The 14,326-nt window shown below is 36.3% G+C and overlaps 1 long non-coding RNA gene across 6 annotated transcripts in view; it reads right to left on the bottom strand.

Annotated features, from left to right (window-relative positions):
* The window catches only part of LOC112158751, a 354,072-nt gene that overhangs the window by 126,716 nt on the left and 213,030 nt on the right, over nucleotides 1-14,326 (bottom strand). For 5 of the 6 annotated variants that reach the window (XR_004947099.1, XR_004947100.1, XR_002921355.2 and 2 more), the window contains one exon: nucleotides 1,780-1,854. This is a non-coding gene — a long non-coding RNA (uncharacterized LOC112158751). Of the gene's footprint in view, nucleotides 1-1,779; nucleotides 1,855-1,975; nucleotides 2,185-14,326 lie in introns of those variants that run through there. The other variant, XR_004947103.1, reaches the window with a different exon arrangement.

Here is a 14,326-nt window from a genome sequence, read left to right on the forward strand (position 1 = left end):
TAAACTGAAAAAAAGTTAAGGCAAAATATTGTGATTTTTCATTTGGCAATACTTGTATCAATTAAAAATGCTGACAAGATATTTAATTAATTGAATTGGTTCAGTCAGCCTCACAATTTTTTTATGAAACTTAGTATGTCTTAGTTTTTTTTTCTTTTCTTAGATATACACTAAAAAAAAAAAAGTTTCAAATTCTTCTGGATTAGTCTTGGCATATAATTGCGATTCATATCGTATTGTGAGACATGTATCGCGATATGTATTGTAATCGACAGAGTCTTGCCAAAGCACACCTCTACTATATAACCATTTGTATTGTGTTTGATACAATTTTGAGACCCTATCTCATTAGAATGATCACAATTTCCTTAAAAACCCATCATATACAACTTGATCCATGATTTCTGCCTTGTAGTTCATCATTATTCCACTAGGGGCGGTAGAAGGGCTTTTCTAAATGACTGCTTCTTTTAAATTTTAAAAACACTTTTGGCGGGAAAAGTTTTGCTAATTTCCATAACTTTTTGGTGGGAATGACTAATCTATTGCAGATTAATTTTGAAATTACAATTTTTTGCATTTTAAGCTAACATTGTTGTGAGCAAAAACGTACTAAATTTTCCAACGTACCATAACCGATACTTTCTAAATCTCAGGAAAAATGGATATTGACACTTTTTTTATGGATTTCTCAAACTAACTTTTTCCTAAAAAAAGTAAAACAAATTCTGTCAATTCTTTGATGTAGTACAGGCTTAAGCATTTAAACATAAATCTATTAATCCATTTATCCTTTAGTCCTGATGGAATGTTTTTAAACTAATTTATTTCAGTTCTGGGGGTAACAGCTTCTATTAAGAACAAGCTTCTGCTGTGTGGTGGAAAAAGACTTTCAGCAGTCCTCAGTCATTACCTGTTAGTGCATTTTTTTTCTATGGGTATGCTGCGGGTGACAGGTTGTAGTAAACGCTTAAACAACAGGCAAGGGTTAAAGTAGGTGAGATGCAGGCAAGTCGGACAGATTTTTACTTTTTTTTAACCCACGTGAACCCTGCATACTGCGGAAGGATCCCGTTAGTGCCGTTCATGTTATAAGTTGAACACAGTCAGACTGTTGGAAGAGGGGAAAGTAGATAGAGGTCATGTCCGTATTCCTCCCCTACTCACTACATAATGCACTATATGGTGCGTTCGCCATTTTATGATGCTGTCCAAATCTACAATTCAAAAATAAAGTGCACTAGAAACTTCCCAGAAGTCTTTGCAAAAACTAGTGTGCAACAACATTAACAAATATAATGCATTGCGGTCAAAACATTTTTGCGAAAAAATTCGTTTTAGATTGACTTTTTTATCATCAGAACACAGTTGAGTCACAAATAAGCGTCATGGAATGTTCGTATTGATTATATTTTCACTTTGTGAAATTGGTGACGTCATATAGAAAAACGAAAGTAAAGTAGTGAGCATGGTGTCCAAATGACTTTTAAAATCCAGGGCACTATATAGCCCCGTACTATAGAGTTTTTTAAAAGTTAGGGATTAGGGTTGGAATTTCGGACATAGCCAGAGTGTAGTTCACGTGGGCATCCAATGGGAATTTATCTGCATACCCTGTGCTTTCATCATTGCACATGATTAGGAAGGAGCCAGTACTTGCATGTAATATGTCTGTATAACTTACATTTGCCTTATGAATACTTCATGAAACACTGGACACAAAACTTTCATGATGTCTCTTGAAGTGGCTAGAAACCTCAAGGGAACTGGAAGTCCTACCTGTTGTCAAAGTCCTTTGCTTTCTCCAGCAACTTGAAAGGCCTGGTTGCTTGAGGAGACGGAAGGGTTGATAGCCTTTAAAAGAAGCCAACAATAAATAATTAAACAATTCAAATAAACTCAATCTTATATGTCTCAAAGTAAAAATGCATGCAAATGTTTTCTAACTCAAATTCTAGTTTTAACTTGAACAAACCACTGGTGTTTCAGGCTTCCTTGGTGAGGTAGAGTGTTGCTCTGCTGCATGGATCACACACAGGTGTGAGCTAATCTTCCTAAATGAGTGCACTGAGTGGAGGGTGCGTTGATTTTGTTGTTTGGCTCAGTTGGCATGGGTGGACATCTAACACCTATGCTCCTCTCTACGACCGTCCATGGACTTTGGACAACCCAAAAACCAGGACGGGTCAACTCTTTGTGCAGTTTCTAACCTATTATATTTAAAAAAAAAATTGTATTAGAGTAATTTTAAATCTGTAAACTTCTGTAAAAGACAAAATAGAAGTTCATCAGACTGTCACCAAAACCAATATATTCAAGTCTTTGAGAAATGTTAATAAAAACGTGTCTAATTCTTTTCAACCTTCCTAATACAGAGAAAGAAATTCAAAATAATGCTTTCAAGAACTCCTGTATTTTTTTTTATACCGGACTATTGAATAATATTGTATATTTTGCATTCAGAGGCCTTTGCTTTTGTGCACGTCATTACTATTGTAATTTTTCCTACACTTGCTCATTTCTGTGATAAGAATGTCCACACTTTTCATATTAAGCTTATCGGTGTTCCTCTTCCCTATCAAAACTGATGCAATAATTAAAAAAAAGAAGTTAATGAAGCAGCTTTTGAATGACTTCAGTTCATTTCCAAAACCTTCTCCAAGTTTGGAAGTGAATGTTGGGCTGAATTTATTCATAACTGAACCGAATGATTAATGAATGTAACAGGGATTTAAATAGCCAAACAATTATATATGTTTTGATTATTTGCAAAATATTTAAAGGTATTTAGTTAATTGATTGTGATAATAACTAAGCAGAAGTGGAATTTCCAGTACAGTAGATATTCAGTTCTAGTTTGAGTCAGTGCAAAAAAGTTCTAAAATGAGTAGAAATGACTTGTTTTGGAACAGAAAAATAAAAAGTTGGCTTTACAAATAACCACTGTGGGTTTAAGAATCGTTTTTCAAGAAACAAAAATAGATCATATATAAAAAGAAACATCTTTTTTTAAGTTAAGGCAGGCAAAAAAAAAAGTCTTAAAGTGTGCTGTCATCCAAGAGGCTCAGAGACGTGGGTGTCAGGGTGTCACCCGTCACTTGTCAAACAAGTGACGGGTGACTTGTCAGCAAGAGAAGGTGACACTGGCAGTAATGCATCTCCGTGTAGAGGGAGCTGGAAGTTTGTTGAGCTTTTCAGCGTCGAGCGAATGCAAAGGGTGAATGGCTGTGAATGTGCATGCAACAAGAAACACACAGAGACGAGTTTATTTATTTATTTGGTTTCGGGCTAAAAAATACAAAAAAAGTAGGAAGTAAACTAGTCGGCATGTAATGACATTTCATTGGGGGAATGTTTAGGAATTTAAGAGGATATTTATTTGGATCCCTGTAATGGATGCGGATGAAGGTCTTTGCAATCATTCAGAGATGTGATCCTGCATGTATAAACACCCACCACTTGTCAAGTGAATCAAAATAACAACCAGATGCTCTGTCTGAATGCTCGCTGCTTCCTTTATTTCAAAGCGGTGTCAGAGCTCTGAAAGACACATGAAGTATTGATCTCAGCTCCTTGACAAAACTACATCTCTGTATTGAAACGCAGACAGTGAAAGGGAAGAGAAATATGACAAGGGGAAGCAAAAGGAAGAGGGATCTAAAGAGTAACATGCAGAAGTGGAATGACAAGGAAGAAAAAAAAAGATATATATATAAGGGAAAGCTGCATGGAAATAAATCTGATAACTGCAGGCTGTGTCAGCCGGAGCTCTCTCTGCTGGGGTTCAGGGAAAAGATCCATTGCTTTCCAGCTGCCTCTCATTGACTGGTCAATGTGGAATTGCTATTAGAGTTCCTGCCTTGCTGGCTGTGGATATGGACTTGACACAACAGACCCGCGTGAGATTATTGGCTGCACTCTAATTCAATAACTACTGCCTATCTCCATCAATCAGCTTTTACAGCCAACTTTCTGGCTGTTTGTTTGTTTTGGCCGTTGCTTTTTTTCTCCATATTTTTGCAAAACATTTCAGACCTTTGCACCAAATTTCCCACAGCTTATCGGTGCTATGAGGCCTCTTTTCATCTTCCCTTGCTGCCTGGCTTTCAAAGCTTTATTCAATCTCTTCCTCTTCCGCTTACCCCCCCCCCCTCTTCCGTCTCTTCATCGCCGCATCTGCCTGTACAATCTACAGCAAAATGCTCTGTAAAGCCCAGTATTTGCTCTGAAAAGCAGCAACCTACACAAAAGTGACCTTCTAATTCATCCTTTTTTTTTGCTTTTTAAATGAAATGAAAGCGTGTCATTTTGCACACGGGCTATTCAGACACACAAACCCTCTGCTGCAATCTCCTGTCCATGTGCTCTTCTTCCAGGACAGCTACGAGGGTCAGATTTAAAAGCTTATTCGTCAGGGGTGTGGTCAAACCATGCATGTCATTTTGAAAAGTGCAGCGCATTAAGCTTCTTCTTTTTTTTTTTTTTGCAGCCACCATGTAGGCCACACACCTGTAGAGTCACTGCCAAATTGATTATGCACACCTGTCCTAGCTTGTTAATGCAAATTTCTTACCAGCCAATCACATGTCACCATCTCAATGTGGTGCTGGGAAAAGTCGATTCAGCGACATGTTACGATATTTCATTTGGCGATACTGTATCGATTCAAAATAGGGACAAGACAATATTTAACTAGAAAAGTTAAAGCAAATGTGAATGTTTTTTGCTGAGAGTAGTCGCTGAAGATGCTGACATTTTTTCGCTGAAAATGGTGATGCAATTTATTTTAATTGATGAAGGGGTTTGTTGAAAATGCAAAAACTATTTGCAAAATGGGAAATTTACTAAAATAATGGAAATTCTGTAAAAAAAACTACGAAAAAGCGTTAAATTTAACCTAAATTTCAGAAAACTTTTAGTAAAGTTGCTTATGAAAATCCCTAAAAAATGCCAAAGCTTAGATATAAGCTAAACTCCAAATTGGCCGCAAAAACCACAGTAGATGCCAAATTAGCCAAAAAAAAAAAAAAAAGAAAAAAGAAATTAAAACATAGCCAATGGATATATTTAAAAGTCTGCTACTAATCTACTTAAAACTCTGAAATTTGAAGATTTTCTCAATCATTTCCTATAGGGCATATTTTGCTCAATATTTCAAAAACTATCAAGAACAACAAGAAATCATGATGGAAATAGAAATATTAAAATTGAGGAAGCAAATCTTCAAAATGTCTCTGTGTTCAAATGTCACTCATGTGTTATGTTATTTTGTTTTATTATTTAAGGATGAATCTTGCTTATTATGGATATAGTGGCACATGAGTGAAAAATCAAAATGGAAAAATTAAAAATGAGTGAAAAATTGTTCTGGTACAGTCTTGGGATATACTATGATATGTATCGTATTGTTAGACACATATCGGGATACATATCGTATCGCTAAACTCTTACAAAGTAGACATAGTAGATGTGGTCAAGATGATCTGCTGCAGTTGAAACCAAGCATCAGAATGAGCAAGAAACCTGATGTAAGAGACTTTGATGGTTGTTGGTGCCTTAAAACGCTCAATTAGACGTTTTTATATTAATTATCGAGCATATCTGTTTAAAAAAGTGGGAATATGTTAAGTTTTCACCAAATATTTTTCACAACCTGAGTTAAAAGTGACTGATTAAAAATACTCCAATGACTCGGCATTCTAATAGCATTTAAACGCATCATTTATACATGAATCTTGGAGACGTGAAAAGAGACTAAGATCACATTTGGGAGTAAATGCAGTTTTGTGTTTGTGTGTATTGGGTGATTGGTGCGTACTTTTTTAAAGATTTATGTGTAGTTAGTTTTAAGCTGCTGTAATTTTAGATGTGTCAATTTTATTTTGTAATTTTTGTACATGTCAGTCGAGTACATACAGTTATGCACAAAATGTATTGAATGAGTTACAAACCAAGAATTTCACACACAAGTCAGATCAATATTCTGGTTTGATGTATTAATGAAACAATATAAAAGACAATATAAGCAAGTCTTTGGTCATATACTATACAATGATCAACACCAAACCAGACTGACTTGTTGTCAGAATGATCCCACCTGGAGCACAACTTTCAATTTCATTATATAGTTTTTCTTCACAACTGAGACAAAAACAAACCAATTTTCAGCAACTTCAACACGCCTCTGATAAATTGAAAAAAAGAAGAGATCTTGAACTGACACAATCAATGACCTATGCTTTATTTATGTAGTCCTACCATGACCTGCCTGTGTCTGCCTCCTAATGGAGGAAACAAGTGAGCTGCCTGAGAGCATCAGACACATGCTGAGAGAGAGAAAAAAACAAACATTAAAAACTCCAAAAGCCTCAAGGCCAACGTTTTTGAAATCACAGTTATTACAGTTCAAATGCTTTCAGGAAAGCAAAACAAAAAACTTTAATCAAAAGTTTGCAGCAGTGGGTTTTGTTGGTGTAAAAAAACAGAACAAAACACCAGAGCAGACATCTTCAGAGGACTGGAAACGACCTTATGAAGGCACTGAGAAAGCAGGGATCTTAAGAGACTGGCATAAAAATGCTGTTTCCAAGAAGGTTTGATCAATAATTAAGTCCTATTGAAAATTTGAACAGTAAAATTTGAAGAATAATGCAGACAATTAATGTGAAGTGATGAAAAAGAAAATCCTAACGCCAGGTGAAGGAGGTCATGATGATTGAGACATGACAGACGTGATAAAAAAATAAAAAATCCTTTAATATGAAGAAGTGCTGATGGAGGACCCAAAATGCAGGACACCAGGCTTGGTGACAGGAACATAAAACATTTACCAAATTAACCAAGACATGACAAAAACCCATGGAGAACCAAAAGAGTGACAGAACAGAACAGGTGACCTGATAAGGAAGAACTAAAAACCAGATATTTAAATAGACTGAGGGCAATTACCTGAAATAAAGACAGCTGTGAATCTTGACAAGCCTGAAACTGATGTTACAGAAAGACAATTAAAAAAAGGACCAAAACCCATAACATAACTCAAAAAAACTAAATCAAATTCCACAATCCTTACAGTACCCCTCCCTAAAAGAGCAGATCCCAGATGCCCAAAACTACCACACCCGGCAGGAGGGTACATGGAGGAGTAGAAAAAAATGTGACAAGTCCAGAATACAGTTTGGAGCCTAACAGATGTGAGGGGTGACTTGGTAAACCCCTCCTTAGAACCAGACATGAGGGCCGGTCATGACGGCTCTTCCCAGGGAAGGGAAGCATGAAGGGGAGCAGCCCCAGAGACCCTCCTCCAGAACCTGTAACGTGGCCAAGGAGAATGAACAGCGACCGTCTTCGGAGATAGGGAGCATGAAGTGTGGTCCTGGCGACCCACTTCAGGAAACTTCAGGCTCTGGTGACCCTAGTCAGGAATAGGAAGCTTGAAGGATGGCCCCCGGCAATCCCCCTCATGAACGGATTGGATGGACATGACATGACATGGCTCATGTATGACTGCAGGAAAATCCATGTGGCATAACGTGGATTCTCCTACAATCTTTATTAAAAGAATCATGCTACACCACCATATTGTAAAGTGTTAACTCACCCATTGTGAAAGAATGGGGTAATCGAAGGTTGTTACCTGTCAACAAGTCGAATCATGAAATTCCCACAAAACTACATTTTCCATAGTCAACGATCAGAGAATGATTGGGAACGACAGTCACTCTCACCCATGAAGTGATAGCTCACACAGAGTGACAAAGTGGGATAAACAGATGCTGAGTGTGCAGAGTGGCTGGACAGTTGATAACTACAGAGCTCCAAACTTTATGTCCTCAGATGAGTCCAAGAACAGTGTATGGATGACTTCACGGTTGCATTTAAAAAGTAGCCATGGTGCAGAGGGTGACCTCTGATTAGAAAAGTATGCCTTAAACCATTGTAGAAAAATTCTATAAAAGTATACACCATTTACAACACAAAATCCTGACCCTTACCTTTGGATTCTCGAGCAGGAAAAACATGTGAATTGGGGTTGTTTCAGTATTTCTCTGACTGTATACAGTCAGTATATATATTATACTATTATACTATATTGGTACAATATATCATATCAATATAGCCAGTATTTCTCTGACTTTATTGTACCAATACATCCAGTATTTATCTGACTGTTTTCTACCAATACACTCAGACAAATACAGACTGCATTGTACCAACAATGTAGGATGTTGATGGTTTGGCTTATCGGGAGCTGGACCTACCCTCTTTTTTGGGGGGAAAAGAAACTCAGAATGTTTCAGTAAAAGAAGAGATTTTGAACAAATCACCTATGGTGTGAGAACAGCTTTGGGTTGGAGCCTTCCTGTTCTGACATGACAAATCTGACAATGAATCCTGACCTCAACCTGATAGAACACCTTTGATATGAATTACGCTCCTCCAACATCACTGTCTGACATCATAAATATATATAGTGTGCTTAAGCCTCACAAAATAACTAAAGTTTCAGCAAGTTAGCTCTAAAACTACGATAGTTTTTAAATCCTTCTGATCAAAATCAACATTTATATAAATATAAACATGTTTATAAAAGTACTGTGCTTATGTGGTAATAGGACATTCTTTCTTGCTTAACTTTGTAAAGATTTGCTAACAAAATAATCATTTTGATTATCCCAAATTGGGCAATTTGGACTTTTTTTTAAAGATATTTCTTTTAAAATCATGGCTTCCAGCTTTGTATAACATCTAATCCCTGCTTTGATTGCTTCTTTCCTTCTCCCACCAACCCCTTTCCCCACAACCCTCAGGCAGTCGATATCAATACTCAGCTACAAACTGTACTGAGCACAGCACTGCATCCAGTAGAAAGAAAAAAAAAAGATAAATAAGTAAATAAAACAGCATGCGCAGCCAAATCATGCTCATTCAGTGAAGAGAAACTAGGACAGATAGATGCTACGTTTTTTTTTTCCTCCAGTTTAATATATTCTTCTGTGTCTGGCATAAAACTGTCGAGCTCCGCTCTCCATCACAGGCAAACACAAGATTGAATTTTTGGGGGAAAGAAAGGGGTGCCACAGATGGAAAGATTGAGAGATAGAGGAGGAAATATGTGGCGGTGGAGGAGGTGTGAGGGAGTTAAACTAGTAAATCTGGTGTGTAAGCTCACTGGCTCAGGGGATGTTGGACTTGTTTCCTTCCTAGATTTTTTTTAAATCAATACAGGGACTAATATTTAAATTATGATTAGGAAAAAATTGATATTATGCAAACCAGTTTACATATTTGCTTTTTTAAGTGATATAATTAATTATGTTTCAAAGTTTTTTACTTCCATATCCCTTCATGTTGTGTGCCTCCAATACTACATATTCTGTCCTGTGTCCTTTTTTTTTTGCTACAACCACACAAAAAATACACATTCATGAGTATCTCGTGTTTGCACTTCCTTTCACACAAAGGCTCACCGTATACTGAAACTCACCATGCATGCAGAGGAGAGCAGCACAAAAAAATCCTCCAAAAATAGGGTAGAAATGTTTCAAAAAGGTTCTACAAAGGGTAGTAATACTTTTACTTCAGTAATAGCTCCTTACATTTTGTGCCATCTTCTTATCAAATAACATACGTACAAGAATTTGCAGAAAAACCCATATTTTGGCTCTGTAGGAATAATCCAAAGTTGCTCTTGACTTCATTTACTTTCAGTAGGCTGATTTACATCACTGACTCATCATTAGGTTTTTGCAGAGCTTAATGAATAACTGATAAGCTGAATCAGGTGTGTTGAAGGAGGGAATTAAGCAAAACGCAAGGAAAGGAAATCTGCTAACAGGAGCTTGGTTCTTGTTTTACTTAAAATCGAAAGGTTTGATGCTTCTTAGATGTCCGTTCCTGTGAAGATGGACACTCTCCACAAAAGCTTCTACTTGTGTACAGTCTTTCTCATTTAAAATTGCTGAGCTACAACTTTATGAAGGTTTAAATCTGCTCATCCTGAATTTTTAAACAACATTCTGAGGGGAAAAAAAAATCAATGCTTTTGTAGAACTTCTCAGAGAAAAGTGTAACTTTTGATTATGTGAATGAAAAAAAGCTGTTCTACTTTTGCTGCTGTTTTATTTTTCCAGATATTTTCCTTGGTGTTTTTTTTCTTTCTTTTTTTTGTGAAATGACATGCCCCCACAGAAAGAAAAGTTCCCTTTGATTTGTAAAAAGTTGATTATTTTAGGAATAAAATGTAAAAAATCAGAAGTAAAAGCACAGAAAATGTTCTTAAGGCTTTATTTTTTAGTTGAACAACCTGCACTTAAAAAAAATCTATATCTAAGCTTGCAAATCAATCAAGAAACAACAAAATTTGTCTCACTCCATTGATCTTTTAATCTAGTGTAAAGTGTTTCTAGTGTTTTTTTAATGATGATTATTCAATTTTTAGTTGTAAAACAGCCGTTTTCCACTCATACTTTTGTAGGACATAGTTTCTGCAGAGCGGCAGTTGTTCAACAGAAATTTGCTTCTGAGTTGTGGGCGTGACCGTTGGCATGGAGTAATCTTTCGCTGATATCCCATCAACCCTTTGTTTACACGCTCTCCCACTAGCTTACAGCAACTCACAAACCCAAGCTAACATTAGCGGTGCAATAAAAATGGAGATCAATATCAGAACAATAGCGCTAATATGTATTTCCGCTAATATGTATTTCTGTGTTTTTTTATTAATTCACGGTGATGCTAAATGATCTAGAATGATCAAATGGTACGTTATGAGTAAGCAAATTAGACATACGACATATAGAGGTTATAGCATACCTTCATAGAAAGCACCGGAAACAGCCCATGAACTAATGACATGAATCGCTGACAGTCATGCGGAGATCCTGTTAAAATTAGAAATAATAGTGAAATGAGAAAAACTAACAGCAAAAATGTGTTGAAAATTTAAATTGCTGATCAACATAATATTTCTAAAAGACAAAGTAATAAATGAGGCCTTGACAAAAACTATAGTATCTTAGAATATCCTTTGATAGAAACATGTTGGTACAATCATACTAGTTTACATTTTTTAGTTAAGCGTCATCAGCCTGATGTATTAGTTTGTTTTTAAATGATTCATTTGAAAAGATGAGACTTTCATTGCTTATTTTTAATTATTTATCAATTTCTAGGTATTCAGTGGCAATTGTTGGGTTTTATTTTAACAGAAAAGTTTTGTTCACATCTACATGTTTATGTATTTCTATCACTTTTACACATGAACTTTTTCAAATATTATCTATCCATTTGGCATTTTATATCAAAACAAACATGTTCCAGATTTAAGGCAACCATGTTTATCTTAGAAAAGTTCTCCAGTGTAATCTTCCTGTAACAGGCGAGGTTCAAAATCAAGTTTTGGAAAATGACTCTCATGGCAGAACCAGTACAACGCATGGCTAAAAAGCAAGCATGTGGTGAACCTGCAAATTAAGGGCAGAAGCCATGGGGATGAGCGTTCAGCGATGCCTCAAATTACAACCCGGTTGGTCCTGGGCCATCACAGACTACCATGCTTCACCGTGAAGCTATTTATGGCTCACTCTGAAAAAGGAGCTGAATTCATGTCAATATTAGAAAGTCTCAATCTGATCATCTTTTGAGCTGTTTTAAAAGCCTTCCCAATAGTCTTTTAATTGAAATTTTGCAATTTTTAGCCGAAATCATCTAATTTTCTTAGACACAGTTTGAGTATTTCATTGGAAATTTGATTCTGAATTGCATCAGAATAGAGAGTTTATGGTCCGTCTAGCTTATTATTTACATCACAAATACAGTCTTTTTAAATTACATCTTTTCCCTTCTCCTGATTCACTAGATTTGAAAAAAAAATACTCACAAATGCAATTTTAGGGTTATTTTTATCTATATATTTAAAAAAATGACACAAGAACGTGATAAAAACACCAAAAACACAATTTTTATTGGAGCCAGTCTTTAAAATAATTTGACTTTTAAGTATGATCAAATTTTGTAGGTAAGTAGTTACTTTGTAGATTACCACTAATGTCGCTTTAATTTAGTGTACCTTGATCTAAAAATATCTTATTTATTGGCCTATCCCTGTTTTTTGGTAACAGCTTAAATCTAACCACTTCGACCACTTGTACTGATATTAAATGGCAAATGGGATATACCTTTGAAGGCCCGAAGCGCTTTACAGCCACAATCCCATGCACACACACACATTTACACACTGATGGTGGCTCCACTATCTAATACTATCTTGTAACTACCAGAAGCAAAGTGGGGCTTAGTGCCTTGCCCAAGGACACTTGAAACTGAACTTGAATCTCCCAATCAGAGGTCCACTGCTCCTCCTTTGCACCTTGGCTCCTGGTTACATAGAAGCTATAAGTCAAAGTTAGAGTCCCATTAGGTGTCACACCTAAATGTGTGAAATTTACTCTCCACATTTGACCCTTCCCCTGTGGGAGTGGTGAGCTGCAGACACAGCCACACTCGGAAACCATTTGATGGTTTAACCCCTCAATCCAACCTCTTAATGCTGGGTGTCAAGCAGGGGGGTACTGGGTCCCATTTTTAGTCTTTGGTATGACTCTGTCGGTCTTTGCGCTGTTTACCCTAACTACAGCCACATTGTTGGTATGGGTGAGTTAACAGCACATCTCTTCACTATAATATTGGCATGACTCTCCTGGCGTAGATTCAAGTTTTAATAACTTTTAATGAGATGATAATTTATTTTAAATATATTAAGAAAATGCAGTTTTTGTCACGGAGTTAAACTTTGAGGCAAAGATGGCAGCCTTCCTGTCACTGATGAGTATGAGGAATTAGCTTTTAATAGTTTAAAATGAACTACATGTGTTACCTGGTTTTATTACCACATTTAATTAAAAATTATTAAATTTAGGGGAAAAACTCAGAATTGTCTGAGTTATTTTAGAGATTGTTTTATGTTGAACTGAAATACGAATAGTTGGTCCTTTACCGTCTCCGTCGGCTCAGGCTATGACTCGGTTGAGCAGCAGACGTAAGATTTACCATTCGGCTTGACAACTGAAAACAGTTATGTCGCCACTAAAACCTAATTAACCTCCTTGAGAAGAATGCTCACTGTGGGAGGAAACATTTTCAAGATTTAGCAAGTGCTGGAAACTTCCAACATCTTGTAAATTATGACTATCTCCATTCAAAACACATTCAACAAGACCTGAGCTGTAAAAGCTCTTTTATGTTACGTTGAATAGAGGGTGTAAATCTGTCTTCTCTTATCTCAGGATAGGAGACAACTGGTCCAAACGGTCGCAGGTTTGTGGCATTCACATGATAAACAATGGGTTTTATGTTAAAGTTCACCAGAGACACACAAATCATGACTGGGTGAAAGAAAAAGCAAAGGTGTGCACATTTAGGCACAGAAAATGTGAAAATTTCTCTTTCGCACCTCAGTAATGGAGGTGTAGGGGGTCAACAGATCAGAAATACAACTGGTGGCTTGTCCTTTGAGGGAATTAAAAGTTAAAACTAAGATTTTAAAATCAATTCTACATTTGAGTGGTAGCCAATGTAAGCAAGAATAAAACTGGTGTGATGTGTGCAGCATTTGTTAAGGCAGATAAAAATAGTTGCAGTAATCTCAGATTTAGAAAGAGTGGACCTCAGTTTGGACATGTATTGTAGAAGAAACTTTTTTTGACTAAGTTTCCTGAATGGACGTCCAGGGACTCAGAGGTTTCGGAGTTGAGGTTGGGAGGCGGAGCATAAAAAAAACAAGGTGTTGTTTAATGTAAAGGATTTTCTGTTCATGGGCAACAATTAGTTTTAGTTTTCTGTTGGTTTAATCAAAGGCAGTTATTGGAAATCAGTCTTGAATATGTGACCCCTCAGTGCTGCTGCTGTATGAGGCAGCTCTAAATATCATCAAACGGAGTTAACGCAGGTCTAGGTTTGATGAGGAGATTGTTTACTGTCATATATCCTAAAGTGTAGAGTAGTACACCCCAAAGAAATCACACTGCAACAATAATGCTTTTTGTACATGTCGAAAAAACGTCAAATATCTAAACAATAACAAGATAATCACTCATTACAAATTCAAAAAACATTTAAAATTCGTCTGCAACCAGTGAAGAAACTGAAAATTACACTATTTATAAAATTAGTAAAGAAAAAAGTAACTTTAGTAGGTTTACAAATAGAAGAAACAGAGTTCAAAAGATGTGCAATCTTGTATAACTTAGACTCATTAAATGAAAAGTAATGTTGGATATCATCTGCATGAAAGTGTTTCACACTGTAATGTGGCCAAGGGGGTGGA

Source organism: Oryzias melastigma, linkage group LG23, assembly GCF_002922805.2.
Source record: "Oryzias melastigma strain HK-1 linkage group LG23, ASM292280v2, whole genome shotgun sequence".
Taxonomy (NCBI): Eukaryota; Metazoa; Chordata; class Actinopteri; order Beloniformes; family Adrianichthyidae; genus Oryzias; species Oryzias melastigma.